The sequence below is a fragment of the Schistocerca americana genome, chromosome 5 (genome assembly GCF_021461395.2).
Source record: "Schistocerca americana isolate TAMUIC-IGC-003095 chromosome 5, iqSchAmer2.1, whole genome shotgun sequence".
Classification (NCBI taxonomy): Eukaryota; Metazoa; Arthropoda; class Insecta; order Orthoptera; family Acrididae; genus Schistocerca; species Schistocerca americana.
Window position 1 is genome coordinate 268,687,780 of NC_060123.1, and position 20,061 is coordinate 268,707,840.

A 20,061-nucleotide genomic window follows, 5' to 3' on the forward strand; every position below is an offset into this window, starting at 1 on the left:
TTAGAAATTTTCAAGTGCAACTAGTCGCTTTGTAATAGCATATTAAAAATAATTTTGGTTCTTGGTATTTGTGGCCCGTCTCCTAACACTGTGGCTCATCGAAGCAACCTTTTGACTGTGTGTCGCATGCGGGGGATGGTAGGTTACTGCGCTAATACACTTCGTGGTGCAGGCGCGATATTGCACCGTCCAGTGATTCCTCATAGATCGCTGGGATGAGCAGGAAACTGAGAATATGGCGGAATTAATCAACTGATAGCTGCGAAGTAATACGTAAGCCATAATGCGTCACTGTCCCCTTCAGATGCTTGATAATCTTTTCAGTATAAGTAATTCTGGCTGCCCTATAAATAATGCTATTCCTGTGGACAATACTCGCCTGATTTCTCGCAGAATGATTAGGCGTTAGGTCGATATTATGTAGAGGAACGCATCGCATTCCCATGCTCGATGAAGACATACCAATTTAGGTGTGTTATTTTTCCTCTGAAATTTTATTACAATTGGGATTGTTTCGTTTATTATGATTTATTCCGTATTTTCTTGAATTCCATGTTCTGCGCCATACTATATAGATATTAGAAAATACTTTGTGCATAGGGGGCTCCCTACGCACTTCTGGCGGAAACTTGCGTCTATTTAACGTGTAAGTGTGACATATACTTGTTAGTTTAATGAAGCACCTACGTGGGTAAGCAAAACTGACCATTGTGTGCCAAGGCTATGGCGCTGCCTCTTTTTTAAGGTTGCAGTTTGTACCATACTTCATGTATCGTGTAGAGAAATGTTCATGTTTTCTAAAGAGTACTTTAAAGGTTCACTTTGATGATTCTGTTCGTAGAATGGCATAATGATGGTCACCGGTACTGAAATCTGTAGTCAATTGACAAAATGAAATGCAAGTGTAGGCTAAAGGAAATTTATTTTCCTGATAGTATTGCTCATATCTGTTCCTACCGTCAATATGTTAATGCAAGTGATAACTTTCAAATTCTTTATGTCATTAACTGACACGTTGTACTTAGTAAAGATGTAGTTTCGATATCAATTTGCTCATATCGTTCAGCGTCAGACTATGCAAACGTAGGAATAAATTGTAATTAGCTGGAACCAGCGTATACAATGAAAGTGCGTCAGGAGCGGCACCTCTTCGATCACGTGGAATACTGAAATGTAAATGTAGTAATTAAAAGGGGTAAAGCTGCCAATGTGCACGAACTGTGCCAACGGCTGTTGGTAGCAAACTGTTCACAATTTCGTTTCATGCTGCTCTCGTTACAGTAAGTAGTCGTGAAATATAGTTATGTCACGCACGGCATCACAGTCGACAATAATCGTCTACGAGTTTAAAACGTGTGGATACTAATCAGTACTTCTGTTACGTCCACATTCCTAATTTATCAAGTCTCTGAACATTTATGCTGGGATATCAACAAGAAGTAGTCCTTTGCAGAAGCCGTTGTAGATTGAAAAGTACGTAACTGTGCTACTTGTAATGAAAATTTACAGCTATTATGGATCCGTCAGGTAATAACAAGGAGTTTTACATGCCTGTAGCTGTAACGGCCTGCTTTACTGAAAGTTCTTTTCATTTGTTTCCCTTTATGCTTAATTACAGGTGTGTGATCGTTGTCTTAAGACTAATTACAATGCATTTGTGTGAAAAAGAGAGGATGTTTTAACATTTACTGTCAATCAGAAATTTTTGCTTATTAACTATTTGTCATTTCACCAATTAGTTTCACATTACCAAAGTTTCAAAGTCGGTACGAGGGACTTGTGAGGCTTGCAACATCAATGTGGCAAGTTGCATTCTTTGTGCTAGAACTATGAAGCCGGTAGTACGTTTAATGTTAGTAGTACCTTAAATCTTCGAGGAATTTATTTGGAACTTAACATTCATCTCCTTACAGCAGCATCCATATTGCTGTTACATAATTAAGAATATTCTTGTTAAGGAAAGGAACGATCCAAGAACGCTGTAGTACATTCGATGAGTCATTGTTCATCAGCCTTTTCAGTAATGGATATTTTGATTATGCGTTCCACAATCCATAAATTCATTTCACATCCTCCAACAAAATTACAAGAGAAAGGTATGTGAAAATGTGAAAATAGTATGGCTGACCAAGAGTATCCTACTCAAAAGGTGCTGTACCATGATAAAACTGTCAATCTGAAATTGATGCCTTTAAGTATTTCAGAGCTAGCCGTCTTTGTGCGTATATGGATTTCCAATCCCTTAACCTGACTGATCCTGCAGATGGACATTTCAAAGCACCTGTGGTCCACTATACGTAAAAAAATTGGGCACATTTTTCTTCTCATTCTGTGTTTACGGTGAAATTAAAAGCTACACTCTGTGATGACTTTTAAGCCACCCTGTGTTATGAATGCTGGCTTGTGTGTTGCCGCCGGCCTCTGTGGCCGAGCGGCTCTAGGTGATTCAGTCCGGAACCGCGCTACTGCTACGGTCACAGATTCGAATCCTACGTCGGGCATGGATGTTGTGTGATGTCCTTAGGTTGGTTAGGTTTAAGTAGTTCTAAGTCTAAGGGACTGATGATCTCAGATGTTAAGTCCCATAGTGCTTAGAGCCATTTGAACCAATTTGTGTGTTGCCACTAACATTTTGGCCATCCGTATTCAATAGGTCAACACTGTTGGTGATTCGATATGACAGTCACTTGAGATACTATCGCAATAAGGAAGCACCCTCGGATATTATGTGCCATGAACCCAGAACTGTAGCAAGTTTCTGGTAGGATTTGCCCAGCAGGCGCCATTAAAGTATAATAATGTTGGAGAAAATAATGGCGAGGAACAGGCCTGTGACACAAATGTATTCTTAGAAGACAATGACCGAGGTAGCAGATAAGATTAGTGACGATGAAGTCACGTAAAATGTAGGCAACCTATCACGGAGAAGGTAACAAGAGGATTACATTTGGCTCTAAGCGTGAATATCTTGCGAACCCGACTACAGAAAGCCTTCTCTCCCAGTACTTGGGCTTTACTTTTCTGCTCAATTGATTGTAGCTGGATCGAAAGCAAATTTAAGACTACTGTGTCTCTATGTATCGCTCCGGCCCACTTCCACACAATGTACGGCACGAGGCGCGTAAAGTGGACTCGCGTAACTTGCCGCTTCATTCCACACTAGCCTCTCGGCGAGGACAGTATATGTCAACCGCGACACGGTCTTAGCGTATTAAAGTCCGAGGCACTTAATCCGACGGCGAGCACCGGAATTCCAGTTGGTGTGAACCGTAAAGAAACATTATAGAATTCGGCATTAGGAGCGGGCGCGAGCAGGGTCGCAGCGGCGTGAGTTACGCCCCCGCGGCGCGCCCGGAAAAGTTGCAAAAAGATAGGACAGGATACAGCTGCCCGGCAAATAACGATCTGCAGAAACGGCGTTACTGTCGAATAAAGAGCGCCGACCGAAGCGCCGTAAAACGCGTCGCGGCCGGCGCGGGAATGTGGGGCCGGACGGCGTGACATGTTGACGAGGCTCGGCCCGGGCTAACGGCCCTGCGGCAGCGGCCGGCAAGCTGCGCGCGGCTCGCGTTTCCTTACATAAACATTCCTCGCGCTCGGAGCACGCGGGCCTTTATGACGCGGTAGAATGTTAACGCGATAAGATAAATCTGGGCAGGCACCTGAGGCTACTGCGCGATGCGCCGCTACGTGTCTTCCGGTGGGTCCGTTCCCATTGTTTACCGGGCGAGCGCGCGGGCGTGACTTTGTTTACGGCGCCTCCAGATGTAAAACACGGCGCCGACGCCTGGCCGTCGGTTTGGGACTCCCTAAGGAATACGGTTTCGGTGAACGTGGCTGTTCGGTTAAGAGCAGGAGCTTGTAACAGCAGGTGGTGTGAAAAGGTTATAGGCGTCCACACCCGTTAACACCTGTGCCTCGTGTATCGTGAATCGGTAGTGAGGTCCAACAGAACTGTAACTTGAGGGCCCAATAGTAGTTGCATGTTTTCTGAGATACGAAGAACATAACGTAATTTGACAACATACTTTAGTTTCGGGTGCTGCTGTACTTTTCGCCCAAGCAATTAGAAGTTATAGTGTTGCAATGATGTCGTATAAATTATATAAAAAGATTGATTTCTTACGTTATTATGTGCAGCATCCACCTACACTGAAGAGTCAAAGAAACAGGTACACCTGCCTAATGTCGTGTAGAGCCCCCCGCGAACACGCAGAAGTGCTGCAACGCAAGGTGGCATGGAAAAATGGTTCAAATGGCTCTGAGCACTATGGGACTTAACTGCGGAGGTCATCAGTCGCCTAGGACTTAGAACTACTTAAACTCAACTAACCCAAGGACGTCACACACATCCATGCCCGAGGCAGAATTCGAACCTGCGACCGTAGCGGTCTCGCGGTTCCAGACTGTAGCGCCTAGAACCGCTTGGCCACCTAGGCCGGCGACGTGGCATGGACACGACTAATGTCTGATGTAGTGCTGGAGGGAACTGACACCATGAACCCCGCAGGGCTGTCTATAAATCCGGAAGAGTACGATGGGGTGGAGATCTCAAAATGGTTCAAATGGCTCTGAGCACTATGGGACTTATTCGGGAGGACGACGGTTCAATCCCGTGTCCGGCCATCCTGATTTAGGTTTTCCGTGATTTCCCTAAATCACTCCAGGCAAATGCTGGGATGGTTCCTCTGAAAGGGCACGGCCGACTTCCTTCCCCATCCTTCCCTAATCCGATGAGACCGATGACCACGCTGTCTGGTCTCCTTCCCCAAAACCAACCAACCAACCACTATGGGACTTAACAGCTGAAGTCTTCAGTCCCCTGGAACTTAGAACTAGTTAAACCTAGATAACCTAAGGACATTTCACACATCCATGCCCGAGGCAGGATTCTAACCTGCGACCGAAGCGGTCTCGCGGTTCCAGACTGTAGCGCCTAGAACCGCTCGGTCACTCCGGCCGGCTGTGGAGATCTTTTCTTAACTGTACATTGTAAGGCATCCCAGATATGCTCAGTATTGATCACAGCTGGAAAGTTTATTAGTGAGCGGAAGTGTTTAAACTGAAAAACAGTGTTTCTGGAGCCACTCCGTAGCACTTCTGAACATGTGGGGTGTCACATTGTCCTGCCGGAACTGCCCAAGTCCGTGGGAAAGCATAATGGACATGAATGGCTCTGAGCACTATGGGACTTAACATCTATTGTCATCAGTCCCCTAGAACTTAGAACTACTTAAACCTAACTAACCTAAGGACATCACACAACACCCAGTCATCACGAGGCAGAGAAAATCCCTGACCCCGCCGGGAATCGAACCCGGGAACCCGGGCGTGGGAAGCGAGAACGCTACCGCACGACCACGAGCTGCGGACCATGAATGGATGCAGATGATCATACAGGATGCTTACGAGCGTGTCACCTGTCAGAGTCGTATCTTGACGTGTCATGGGTCTCATATCACTCCATCTTCACACGTCCCACACCATTACAGAGCCTCCACCAGCTTGAAAAGTACCCCGCTGACATGCATGGTCCACGGATTCATGAGTTCGTCTCGAAACCCGTACAAGTCCATCCGCCCGATACAATTTGAAACGTGACTCGTCCGACCAGCAAATTGTTTCCAGTCATCAACAGTCCGATGCCGGTGTTGACAGGGCCAGACGAGGCGTAAAGCTTTGTGTCGTGCAGTCATCAGCGGTGCACGAGTGGGCTTTCGGCTCCGAAAGCCCATATCGATGATGTTTCGTTGAATAATTCGCATTCTGGCACCTGTTGATCGTCCAGCATTAAAATCTGCAGCAATTTGCGGAAGGGTTGTACTTCGGTCAAGTTGAACGGTTCTCCTTAGTTGCCGTTGGTCCCGTTCTTACAGGATCTTCCCCCGTCAGAGCTTTGAAGTTTTACCGGATTCCTGATATTCATGGTACAATCGTGAAATGGTCGTATGGGAAAATCCTCACTTCATCGCTACCTGGAAGATGCTGTGTCCATCGCTCGTGCGCCGACTATAACTCCACGTCCGAACTCACTTAAAACTTGATAACGTGCCATTGTAGCAGCAGTAACCTATCTAACAACTGCGCCAGACACTTGTATTATGTAGGCGTTGCCGACCGCAACATCGTAATCTGCCTGTTTATATACCTCTGTATTTGAATACGCATGCCTATACCAGTTTCTTTTGCGCTTCAGTGTATACGCTATTAGAAATTCTAAAGTCAGCAAGGATAAAATCTTTGGAGCGAGAAGCTATCTACAAGTTACACAGAAAATTGACTGCAGTTGTAAGAGTTGAGAGACATCAACAGGACGCGCTGGTTGTGAAGGGAGCTAAACATGGCTGCAGCCTCTCCCCGATGTTATACAGTCTGTGTATTGAGCACGTAATAAAGGAAGGCAAGGATAATTTTGAAAAGAGTATTAGTTCTGGAAGAAGAAATGAAAACTTTAAGATTTTCAGAATACGTCGAAATTCTGTCAGGGGCCTCAAATGACCGGAAGGAGCAGCTGAACGGAATGGTCGGTATGTCGAAAATTGGTTATAATGTGCTAATGAACGAAAATACAGGGTTAATGGGTTGTGTGGAATTAAGTCAGGTGATTCTGAGCAAATTAGATTAGAAAACCAGACAGTAAACGCAGTCGTTAAGTTTCACTGTTTTGGCAGCAAATAGAGACGACGGGCGAAGTAGACATTATATAAAATGCTAATTGGTAATAGCAAGAAAAGTATGAACAACCCATTGAAGAATTGTGAGCTCCTCTCGGGTGCGCAGACTTTTGTGAGGCCTTGCGTTGTATGGAGAATTACAAGTTCATTTGCAGTTTTGTGACGACGAACACGCTGGAGTCGTTTCTTCAATTTTCTGAGAGCAGCACAACGCATTTCCGAGTTGATCGTTGTACCACGAAGGATTGCAACAAGCAAAATAACATCTTTAGAAACCCAGAAGAAACGTCACCATGACTTTACCGGTTGAGGGTGAGCATCTGAACTTTTTCTTCAGAGAGGTAGTGTGGTGTCACTCCATGGATTGTCGCTTTGTTTCTGCTTCGAAATGATGAACGTTTGTTTCACCTCCAGTGACGATCAGCCGCGTAACACGTAAGCAATACTGCACAGACGGTTCTTCGTTGTTCTTTACGATCTTCTGTTAGCCGGCGAAGAACACAGCAGGCAGAAACCTTCGAGCACGACAACTGGTGGACGATTGTGTTAGCGCTACCAACAAAGACGTCCAGTGAAGCAGCGAGGCGTTTGATTGTTGTCCATCGATCGCCTCGAATGAGAATGTCCACAAGTTCCAATACTGCAGGAGTTACAGCTATGTGAGGCCGGCCTCACCAAACGACTTACCGTTATTTTGTTCACTGCCAGGTCTCCGTAGACATCCTGGAAGCGCCTGTGAACATCTGCGATGCTCTGATTTAGTGCTAAAAGAAACTCAATGACAACTCTCTCCTTGGAACGCATCTCCTTTTCAGAAGCCACTTCGAAGTCTACTTACAGCGTCGCTACCTATATGGGCCGAAGGGATAATATTAAACGTGGTCACATAACAGATTTCGCGTTTTTTGTTTTAACCGAAATTGGCTGAGAAACAAATGTATTGCATTACTTGTTGAAAGCCCCTCGTATCACTAAGTGCTAAAAAGCCTTTTCTGAAGGTATCTGTCTGAAGCGCAAACAGTTCAAATAAGAAAAGAGGAGATGCTTTTCAAATGTGGAGCTACAGAAGATTGCTGAAGATTAAATGGGCAGATAGAGACTGTAATGAGGAGATACGAAATCCAATCGTTCAGAAATCATATTTATGACACAGATTGACTAAAAGAAGGGATCAATTAATAGCTCATAGTTTGTGGCATAAAGGAACCGTTAATTGAGTAATGGAAGGAAATGTGAGTGGAGATCTGTAGAGGGCGATCCAAGTTGCACTTCAGTAAACAGTCTCAAATGGATACAGGTTGCAATAGTTATTCTGAGACGAAGAGGCTCTCACAGGGTAAGAATAACGTGAAGAGCCGCATCAAACCAGTCTGTGGACTGGCTCAACAAAATACTTACTTTGTCTGTGCACTAGTTGTGCAACGTTTTGATGACAGTAGCCTAGAGTAGTGGAGCAACGTGGAAACCACGCCTCTCTCCATCATTGTCAAATTTATTCAAGATGGCGGATCCAAAATGGAGGCGATAGCTATGGCAACGTCGCATTGACGTCATGGTGGGAAGTTCAAATTTTGGTTTGAAGGTAGGTCAGTTGGGCTACCTCCACTAATCTAACTCCCTCCTCTCTCCCTTGAAATACGATCAGGACAAAGCAACATACGATGGCTACCTCCACTAACCTAAGAAAATGGTGGAAAAAAGGCACTTGGGCTACCCCAACTAACCTAAATCATCCAACACCACCTCTTCCTAGGAATTTTCGGGAAAAGGACTCAGCCTGTGCTGGATAGAATGGACGTAAGTCTTTATTTTGCAGGCAGTCTTTATTTAAACAATTTGAGGCAGTACCACCATCAAGTGTGTCCATCCCGAGGTCAAAGTCCAGCTGACCTAGTACACAGTACCACCACCTGAGGCAATCATAGAAGCAGACTACAAAATCTAAATATACATAAAGATCGCCACATTTATGCTCGATGATATGCGATATAGCTCATCTATCTGATATGTATCTATACAGGGCAGCAGTCCTCTTAAACTGTCTTCATCACCTAGTTTATATTACTATTGTGTTGTCAAGGTTGGGTCAATATACTGTGGCTCTAGATGACGCCGGTATATTAGCAATCACTGTTCCAGATGATCCATCCAAAAAAGCATTTATATGTTGTCCACATATGAGGTCTGTCAAACTGAACACGACCGTCAGGTGAATAAAATATAGCAATGATCACAGGCCTACTTAACACTCAACAGTTTTTTTAGAGATATTATAGTAGAAAGAGAGAAGAAGACAATATTAATAGTAATCCAGAACCACTTCATTTTAACTAGGCAAAAGAACACCTGTGCTTCAGAAAGACCATCTTCAAATCGTCAACTCGTGTGAGAAAATGTAGGACGGTATGCATAAAATATCACAATGTCCTAAATGTAAAGTAAGCTTTTGTATCAGTTTCAACAGAATCTTTAGTGTCAACCCATGTGAAAGAAGGAAAAAACTGGTTCAAATGGCTCTGAGCACTATGAGACTTAACTTCTAAGGTCATCAGTCCCTTAGAACTTAGAACTACTTAAACCTAACTAACCTAAGGACATCACACACATCCATGCCCGAGGCACGATTCGAACCTGCGACCGTAGCGGTCGCGCGGTTCCAGACTGTAGCGCCTAGAACCGCTCCGCCACCCCGGCCGGCAAAGAAGAAATGATTCAGTGTTTACTAATATAGTGATGTACATGTACGGCAATGATCCAGTTTCCATCAGGCTTCGTCAGTTTAGTCTGGTATTTATAACTTTAAATGTAGGGCAGTTAAGTGTGAATTGTGGATGGACAGCAAAAGAAATAAGTGGTCTGGATTGCTTTTGGTGAAGTAAATACAGTTTTCAAGATTCAGCTCCCAATGTGTATGATAAGGAATGTTTACAGTCAGACTGGCTGATATAATTGTCATTGAACAGGGCATTTTTTCCGCCAATTTTCTATTGGAAACGAAAACAAAAAATTAACTGTGTTTGTAGTGTAATATCGAAAAAATTTCATGTTCGTGTGTTGTTGAATACACTTCTGAAATAATGAATCATTTGTACAAAGAAATATGCATGATGTGCATAAGTATAAGTATAGTATTCAAATTAAGAAACATAGTACATAAAAATGCAAATTCTCCATAATGGTTATTTAAATGAGAACTTGATTCTAAACAATATTCCTTGTTACATTTCCAGGCAGTTGAGCGCAACTGGTTCATGTGCCTAAAACGGGTTTTTGTAAACATTCCTACAGAAACACCTCTTCATAGCTCTATAGACGGTTACTATATTCGCCTGCAGCCGTTTGCGCTTTGCAGTTGAAGCTGTCAAAAGCACTAAGAGGCGTGTGAGCTTTTCTTAACTCGACAGTAGGAAGGACTGTCTTAGAAGTAAATAATAAATGTATTAAAACTTCATGCATGTTACGGCATTTTTTTCACGCAACTCAGTGTTTATGTCTACATCTATATTTACATGGTTACTCTGCAATTCACACTTAAGTGCCTGGCAGAGGGCTCATCGAATGACTTCATATCTCCTGATTTCTTTGTCATAAAATGGCACACTGTAGGTACATTCAACATCATATGTGGATGCTGTCTGTAAAACGTGTTGTGAATAGTGTTAGAAGTAAAGAAGTAATAAATTTAAACGTCATACATGATGCAGCAGTTTTTCACGCATCTCATTGTTTCTGACGTCGTATCTCCTGAGCTGTGACAGGAAAGTGGTTTTTACTCCCCCCCTCCCCTCCACCCCCCTCCCCTCGTCCTATAGTATGTATGGATTCTACTTTTAGAAGTGAGACATCTACTTTTAATGCAAAACCATTCAAAACGTTGTTGGGGAGCAGCGAGCAACGGAGAAGGACATGTTGGGACTTACTAGGAGAGACACGAAGGCAAATAACAGGACCATGGAGGAGACTGGAGTGGAACATATCATTATGATTACAAAATGAAATGCATGTACACGGATCATGTAGCTATGCAAATAGCTGGATCTAGAACATATGAATGAGCAGTGTAGATGCGAGTAGGTTTGAGCCTTTTATTATAGCTTAAAAGAAAATTTGTATTTTAATCTATTTAGTGTTGTTTGAAGTTACTTGTTAGCTGGGAGGCTAATTGCAGTATCAAGGATGCTGTCTTAAGTATTTACCTGATGTTCGTGTAATTATCAGTGTGCTTATTAAGCTGAATTTTTCTCTGGTATTTGCTTTCTGAAGCTCGACAAAATTAGTCTTCTCCTACCCGACGTCCCTTTTCTAAGTTCGTCATAGACTATAACTCCAAAAGAATTTAGATTCCTCGTAATAGAACGTTCGGAAATATTCTATGGAATGACACTAATCCATTGGGATGCCGTAGGATTATCCGTCCAAGGAAAATCTCGAAAAGAAGGAAACCACTTTTGCAGCAAATGAAAATTCTTCCAGAAAAGTTCTGACTATGAGCAGGCATGTGGATTTTCTACCAAAGCCCACCCGTCAGAAAGCCTATTCCGACGTGTAACACATCGGGATCGATATTCACAGCACCACTGGAAGTAAAATCGTAGCTACCTTTGCAATTTAAACAACGATGCATTTTTCCGTACTCTTCTTATAGATCAGGAATTAGCGTTCCTATTTAACTTATTTCGACTTTACCATTTCATCAACTCTTTGAATTCCAGAACTTCACAAGACAGCTGCCTTCCAACATTACATACAGTTAGTGTCATACAAAATACGGTACACAATTATCTAGTCGGATGATTAATGCCAGACTGAGTAATTTCGTTTGCTTCACTAGTTATTTGCAAATTCCAGAGAGAAATGCTACGAGCCAAAGAGCGCATAGCTTGCGTCTCGCACTCACAAATCACTGGAATGTCACCGTGCACTCGCTATATTGTTTGAACTTTCCTACGGTATCTCAACAATTTGATTCATTGCAATGTAAACATTTTTTTACCACAGCGAAGGAAGAAATATTGAGATGCGATTTTGTAGACTGTAATCGCCGAAAAATTTTGAGGAAGCTTTCACCATCAGTACATGCCAAATGTGTGAAATATTGTCTGATTCTTACATAGAAGATTACAGCAACTAGCCACTTTCTATAATGCTATTTATTTATTTAATTCGCCGTTACCGATTTCGAAAAGACAGGTTCATATTTAGACGGCTAGTTCACGTTTTGCCTTAGATTTCGGCCGGCCGGGGTGGCCAAGCGGTTCTAGGCGCTACAGTCTGGAATCGCGCGACCGCTACGGTCGCAGGTTCGAATCCTGCCTCGGCATGGATGTGTGTGGTGTCCCTAGGTTAGTTAGGTTTAAGTAGTTCTAAGTTCTAGCAGACTGATGACCTCAGAAGTTAAGTCGCATAGTGCTCAGAGCCATCTTTGAACCTTAGATTTCGCCTTTCGTTTTCCCAACTGACTAAATTTTCTTTGGGTGGTGGTGCTCTACAACCAAAACAAGGTGTGAGACAACGTCTGTTTAACTGTAATTGTGCCTCACAACGATTTTAAGTGATGTAAACAAATTATTATTATGAAAAGGAAGATGTTTCGGTTACTTACGATGAAGAATCCTCACCATTATGTTCCAGTGCAGGCTGCTTATCATCTTGCAGCAGCAAAAACCCGTATACAAGACAAGTGGAGACGTTGAGTGATAAGCTGATTTACTAAAGTCTTTACTATCTATTTCTAACATATGATAAGTACGATAAGCAATTACATCTCTATCGTTAAAACTTTCAAGACCAGGTACACTTGAAACTCCACTACCACCTCTCACTATGGCTACAGTGAACTACCCATTTCCATGTGAGAATGTGTCGCTTATGTCCAAACAAAAATTAAGAGAACATCCAAGAAATACGCAAGGTCCATCTACGAGGGCGTGGGCTGCAGCACTCTTCACTGAAATGCGATTTTTCTTGTCTCCTGATGTTGTTGTTAGTTCAATGGTTTCGATTGTTTTGTAGACTGTTGTGCGGAAACGGCGATATCCCCTGTAAAGCATTTTGGCGGCGTTCAATGCAGTTGCCTGCGCAGCAGCAAGACACAGACTGAGCGTAGCGCGAGAGAGCGCTCGCTTACATACTGTGCGAGGACATTGCCCTTAGATAAGGACTTTTTCCCTTTAATAATAATAATTTGCTTACATCACTTAAAGCCATTGTGAGACCCAATTACAGTTAAAAAGACGTTGTCTCACATCTTGTTTTGGTTGTAGGCCACCATCACCTTAAGGAAATTTTGTCATTTGGGGAAACAAAAGGCAAATCTAAGGTAAAACGTGAACTAGCCGTCTGAAGATGAACCCGTCGGTTCGAAACCGGTAACGGCGCTGTTTAAATAAATAAATAGCATTGTAAAAAGTGGCTGGTTGCTGTAAACGTCTATGTAAGAGTCAGCCTATATTTTGTGCACAGCCACGGGCTCAAAATGTCAGTTTTTTGACAAAACAGCATCCCACGTGTGATGCTGACACGGGTGGTGATATTACGTCATAAGTTACAGGAATGTGTAGTTTGACTCAGGGTATTCAAGTGATAATGCCAACGACCTTGCCGCAGTGGTAGCATAGCTTCCCGTCAGATCAGCGAAGTTAAATGCGTTTAGGCTGGGCTAGCATTTGGATGGGTGACCACCCGGTCTGTCGAGCGCTGTTGGCAAGCGGGTTGCACTCAGCCCTTGCGAGGCAAAATGAGGTGCTACTTGAATGAGAAGTAGCGGCTCCGGTCTTGTAAGTTGACATACGGCCGGGAGAGTACTGTGCTGACCTCATACCCCTCCATAACCGCATCCAGTGACACCTACGGGCCTAGGATGATACGGCGGCCGGTTGGTGCAGTTTGGGCGTTCATGGCCTGTTCGGGTGGAGTTTAGATTTTTTTAGACTGTTCCTAATAAAGGTATTGCTACACTACTGGCCCTTAAAATTGTTACACCAAGAAGAAATGCAGATGATAAACGGGTATTCATTGGAAAAATATATTATACTAGAACTGACATTTGATTACATTTTCATGCAATTCGGGTGCGTAGATTCTGAGAAATCAGTACCCAAAACAACCACCACTGGCGTAATAATGGCCTTGATACGCCTGGGCTTTGCGTCAAACAGAGCTTGTATGGCGTGTACAGGTACAGCTGCCCATGCAGCTTCAACATGATACCACAGTCCATCAAGAGAAGTGACTGGCCTATTGTGACGATCCAGTTCCTCGGCCACCATTGACCAGACGTTTTCAGTTGGTGAGAGGTCTGGAGAATGTGCTGGCCAGGGCAGCAGTCGAACATTTTCTGTATCCAGAAAGGCCCGTTCAGGACCTGCAACATGCGGTCGAGCATTATCCTGCTGAAATGTAGGGTTTCGCAGGGATCGAATGAAGGGTAGAGCCACGGGTCGAAATGTAACGTCCACTGTTACCAGTGCCGTCAGTGCGAACGAGAGGTGACCGAGACGTGTAACCAATGGCACTCCATACCATCACGCCGGATGATACGCCAGTATGGCGATGACGAATACATGCTTCCATTGTGCGTTCACCGCGATGCCGCCGAACACGGATGCGACCATCATGATGCTGTAAACAGAACCCGGATGCGTCAGAGAAAATGACGTTTGCCATTCGTGCACCCAGGTTCGTCGTTGAGTACACCATCGCAGGCGCTCCTGCCTGTGATGCAGCATCAAGGGTAACAGCCATGATCTCCGTGCTGATAGTTCATGCTGCTGCAAACGTCGTCGAACTGTTCGTGCAGATGGTTGTTGTCTTGCAAACGTCCCCATCTGTTGACTCAGGGATCCGTTACAGCCATGCGGATAAGATGCGTGTCATCTCGACTGCTAGTGATACGAGGCCGTTGGGATCCAGCACGGCGTTCCGTATTACCCTCCTGAACCCACCGATTCCATATTCTGCTAACAGTCATTGGTTCTCGACCAACGCGAGCAGTAATGTCCCGATATGATAAACCGCAATCGCGATAGGCTACAATCCGATCTTTATCAAAGTCGGAAACGTGATGGTACGCATTTCTTCTCCTTACACGAGGCATCGCAACAGCGTTTCAAAAATGTTAAAATGTGTGTGAAATCTTATTGGACTTAACTGCTAAGGCCATCAGTTCCTTAAGCTTACACACTACTTAACCTAAATTATCCTAAGGACAAGCACACACACCCATGCCCGAGAAAGAACTCGAACCTCCGCCGGGAGCAGCCGCACAGTCCATGACTGCAGCGCTCGATACCGCTCGGCTAATCCCGCGCGGCAACAACGTTTCACCAGGCAACGCCGGTCAACTGCTGTTTGTGTATGAGAAATCGGTTGGAAACTTCCCTCATACCAGCACGTTGTAGGTCTCGCCACTGGCGCCAACCTTGTGTGAATGCTCTGAAAAGCTAATCATTTGCATATCACAGCATCTTCTTCCTCTCGGTAAATTTCACGTCTGTAGCACGCCATCTTCGTGGTGTAGCAATTTTAATGGCCAGTAGTGTATTTTACCTGGTGTTCACGAGTAACCAAGTACGAGGTATCACTGTGGGAGAAAGTTCGCCAATTTTCCCACTGTTGAGCTGTAGCGTCAGTTCATTAATCTTACCTATGACGTACAAGCAACACGGCAGTAATGATAAATTGCAGCCACTACGTAATAAAGCTGCAGTGGCATAAGTGACGGCCGACTACACGGGAGTAGAATGTCAGCAGTCGCATTGCGGAGTAACACGGAGGAGCGGAGCTAGCTGGTTGTCGGCGCAACCGCTGCGTAATTGTTTCAGGGAGAGGCGAGGCGGTGTCAGCGTCGCCCGGCAACCGCACGCTGTCACCCCAGCCGCCGGCAGACAGCCGCGCCCGCGCAGCGCCGAGAGCCGGGCGGCCGCTCTTGCATCAATCACGAGGGGCGCGCCACAATTCCCCAACCAATTCTGCTGATAGATCGGTGGAGCTCTGCGGGAGGAGGAGGGGGTGAGGGGGGGGGGAGGCGGCCCAAGAGCGGCGCGCGCCGCCGTGGCGGGCCGCGTGCGGCGAATATGCGATTGAAGCCCTTTAGGTGCGCTCGGGCGCGATTTCGAGAGGAAGACGCGAGTGCCGATGCGGGGAGCAGAGGCGCGGAAATATCCGCCCACCCCGCAGAGGCCGGCGCGCTGACAGCTGCTGCTGCTGCCCCCAGCACGCGAATCAGTCACGATGGTCGTCTGCGCCCGTAGAGCGTTTGCGTCATCCTCTGCTGTAGTTGCTACGGTTGTCTTCTGAAGCAAAAGTGTAAAACTTTATTGTGATGTCCAAGAAATATTTCTCTGCATCTGCCTACCCACGTCGCACTTCGGAAAGAAGAATGCGAAGACTTTAGGTTGTTTCATCGCATCCGTCCTCTCAATACTAGGTAGGGTGGATGCGATCGGACAGCCGTCACTGTGTTCACATGCGCTGTTTCCTGCTTCCGTTTCATAGTCAGCAGTTTTCTCAATATCTCTCCTTGCATATCAGATATCTGTCATTCCGTAACTGCAAAGCATCTGATACATCCACCGTCAGGGATGGACCCTGGAACTAAATTTTTCTCCATCCCTTTTCTTAATATCAGCTGTACGACTCCACATCTACTTCCACATCTATGTCCACATCAGTGGTGCAAAATATCCAGTAATCTGCATCAGATCCAAAACATCACTGCATTTCGGGATTATTAATGCCTCATCTAAAATCATCATGTAGTATCCGTCATCACCATGCAGTTTCTGTCTTGACATATTATAACACCCCCCTGCTTCCCGGGATTTGCGAAATTACAAGTTGACAATGACCGTGGATTATGAATTTTGACCCGCGTCGGGATAAAGCATCCGATTCCGAAGTAAATAATGATTATTCCGCGGGAAACAGGAGACGTTACAACTTGATCGTTATTGAATGAGTAATTTCATTCCATAACGATCGGTAAATGAAATAATAGAAATAATTTGGAAATAAATTTTGCCAGTGGAAATTTTGCCGAAAGAAATGATTAAGTTGTAAAAGCAATTAAAAAATCGGTCGCCAGCTCAACTGATGAGCGACAGTACTGTTAAGTACCTGAATAATTGTCTCAAAAATAAAGTTTAGCTGCTAGGTGGTTAGTGTTTAACGTCCCGTCGACAACAAGATCATTAGAGACGGAGCGCAAGCTCGGGTTAGGGAAGGAATGGGAAGGAAATCGGCCGTGCCCTTTCAAAGGAACCATCCCGGCATTTGCCTGAAACGATTTAGGGAAATCACGGAAAACCTAAATCAGGATGGTTGGAGACGGGTTTGAACCGTCGTCCTCCCGAATGCGAATCCAGTGTGCTAATTATGCAAGTACTGTGTGAGGCTCAGTAGTTCAAAAAATGGTTCAAATGGTTCTGAGCACTATGCGACTTAACTTCTGAGGTCATCAGTCGCCTAGAACTGAGAACTAATTAAACCTAACTAACCTAAGGACATCACACACATCCATGCCCGAGGCAGGATTCGAACCTGCGACCGTAGCGATCACGCGGTTCCAGACTGAAGCGCCTTTAACCGCACGGCCACACCGGCCGGCTCAGGCTCAGTAGTCATATAAAACAATGTCATAACTACACTTATTTTGTTAATAATTTGTCAGCTAAGTGCAATGCTGACAACACAGATAATTATCTATCGAGATTTTGAATAATGGACTGTCATTAGGTACTTTGCACAGTTTAATCTATTGGTAATGAAATATATTGGCAATAATTGATTAACTATGTTTTGACTGATAATAATTCACTAATTCGGGGATTGTCAGGTGGAATAAGCTTTATAGTTTGATGAAATATCCTTGAATTAACTTCAGCTGAATATGCATTGAAATAAATCTTAATGATCAAATTTATTACTTCAGTCTATTATTATGTTACTACGGTTGGCGTAAGCTTATTAAGTGCAACAATTAACTACTATAACCAGTCTGAAATTTACTCTTCACCGTCTATGCAAATAATTTGATAATTAACATATTTTCACAGCCGGCCGAAGTGGCCGTGCGGTTAAAGGCGCTGCAGTCTGGAACCGCAACACCGCTACGGTCGCAGGTTCGAATCCTGCCTCGGGCATGGATGTTTGTGATGTCCTTAGGTTAGTTAGGTTTAACTAGTTCTAAGTTCTAGGGGTCTAATGACCTCAGCAGTTGAGTCCCGTAGTGCTCAGAGCCATTTGAACCATTTTTGAACATATTTTCTCTTGACAATGGCGTAACACACTCGGTTCAATAAGGTCAGGATTGGAAGGAAACTACTTGGTGTTATTGTCGGGTGGAATGTAACTGCAACACTTCGATTATAAAGTGCTTGTTGTTAATTGTTCAGCCTCAGAGAAAAGCACAGTCACTGGCAAGCCTTCTACAATTTTATCCTACGAAAATTACGTAGATCTTACTTCTCTCGTTGTCGGTGGATCGACGGAAGTCCACGGCAGCAACACAATGTGGCAGCGGGCTTTTACTGTTGCGACTTGGGCCCAGTGCGCTTCACATTTAAGTCCTCCTTTCTTCAGTACTATGCCCATTAATCCATAATAACTTGCCCGGCCATGCCTCCAGATATGGCGACCATTTCTTTCCCGTCGTACTTAGATCCACACACTAGCCGTTAGATGTAACACAGCTAGGACTAGCAGCACTCGACTGTACTTCTTACTCCGAGCACGGCGTCACTGCTACTACCACCCGCTGGCGCGCTCCCGCTCCCAGAGGCGCGACAAAACAATCTCTCTGACTTCAACGTTAACTAAATATGCCCTGACTTGCCAGTGTTAAATATTACATAACTTAAACATAATTTTTACAATACATATTTACACTACACAATACATCGTATACAAACAGTTTCGTGTTAAGTAAGCGAAAAAATTCATAGCGAGGACTGCATTGTAGCGTCACAATATCTCTTACCCTGCCCAAGAGTGAATTAGTATTTCTGTCACAGCTTTCTTTATACTTGTCTGCTTCTATTTTTTTTTCTTGTCTGGTAACTCTGTCAGTCTTTCCCAAGTCAGTGAACATCTCCATATTGTAGTCTGTTACAGCTGTCACACATCTCTCTTAGTATATCACCACTGACATTCGCCAAAAACGTTGGGTTTATGAGAAAATTATTTAATGCAGCATTAATAATACTTATATCATATAACTATGCTTAAAATATTTGTTATTACAGTCTCAGTTGCAAATATTCGCACTTCATTACTAGTTTCGACCTGAACAATCATCATCTTCATACCTGATTGATTACGAGTAGTGAAAAGTCGTATTTCTCCCAACATAAGAACATAGTCAAAGTTGTCCAATAATGTTCTCGCCAGACTACTATTGTACTATTACCTTTACGTATAATTTTGATTAACTTAGCACTGTACTACGTTAGACGCCATGCAGTGTTAACAAGAGAGTACTTTTGTGCTCTTACAACTTTGACTTCTGACGAAGACTGTTAATCAAGTGTGAATATTTGCAACTGAGACTGTAATAATAAGTATTTCGAAATTTCTTTCAACAGTTGTGGAATCTTTCAGGCAATACGTATACTGTTACTGAAAAATACTGTATTCATTTCCATAAATACAGGGTGTTTCAAAATGAACATAGGAGTTTTAAGGCGTTGTAGCATTTATTACGTTCAACTTACAATTGTAAATAATACACCAAATGAAAGAGCATCTCCGTTTTGTTTGTATACCTTTGCGCAATTGGAAGAGCATGGAATGACAAAGTGTGACTGAAAAACGTGTTGAACAAGTGCGAGTCTTTCACGCTTAGCCCCAAGAAATATCCCCGCCGAAAGTTTATGAGCCTTTCTTTTTCGGTGCATCATGTGTAACCGATGTTTCTTATCTTGATGTGCTACAGCTATGGCCCGTGGCTCAATGGGAAAAAGGTGAACAACACGCCTTTATTTGGGAGCAATATGGTGCGCCGCCTCACTGGCATAACTCAGAAAGCGACTGGTTAAACGACGTTGTATCCGCCCGGTGGATCGGGCGCAAGGGGCCGGATGACACAGCATTTTATGCATGACCTCCGCGTTCCCACACGATCTGAAGCGATTATGTGTATGTGCCTCCAATACTATCTGATCTATCCGACTTTGCAACAGTTACTCCTGACACATTGATCAAGGTTTAGGAACAACTCGCCTATCGACTGGATGTGTGATCGGTGTTCACACTGCATAATTGTAAGAAAACCTGTTTGTGTTCCTCTTTCATTTGGTGTATTATTTATAGTTGTAAAGTGAATGTAATATGTGCTACAAAACCTTAAAAACCGTATAGTCAATTTGAAACATCCTGTCTTATTTGTATT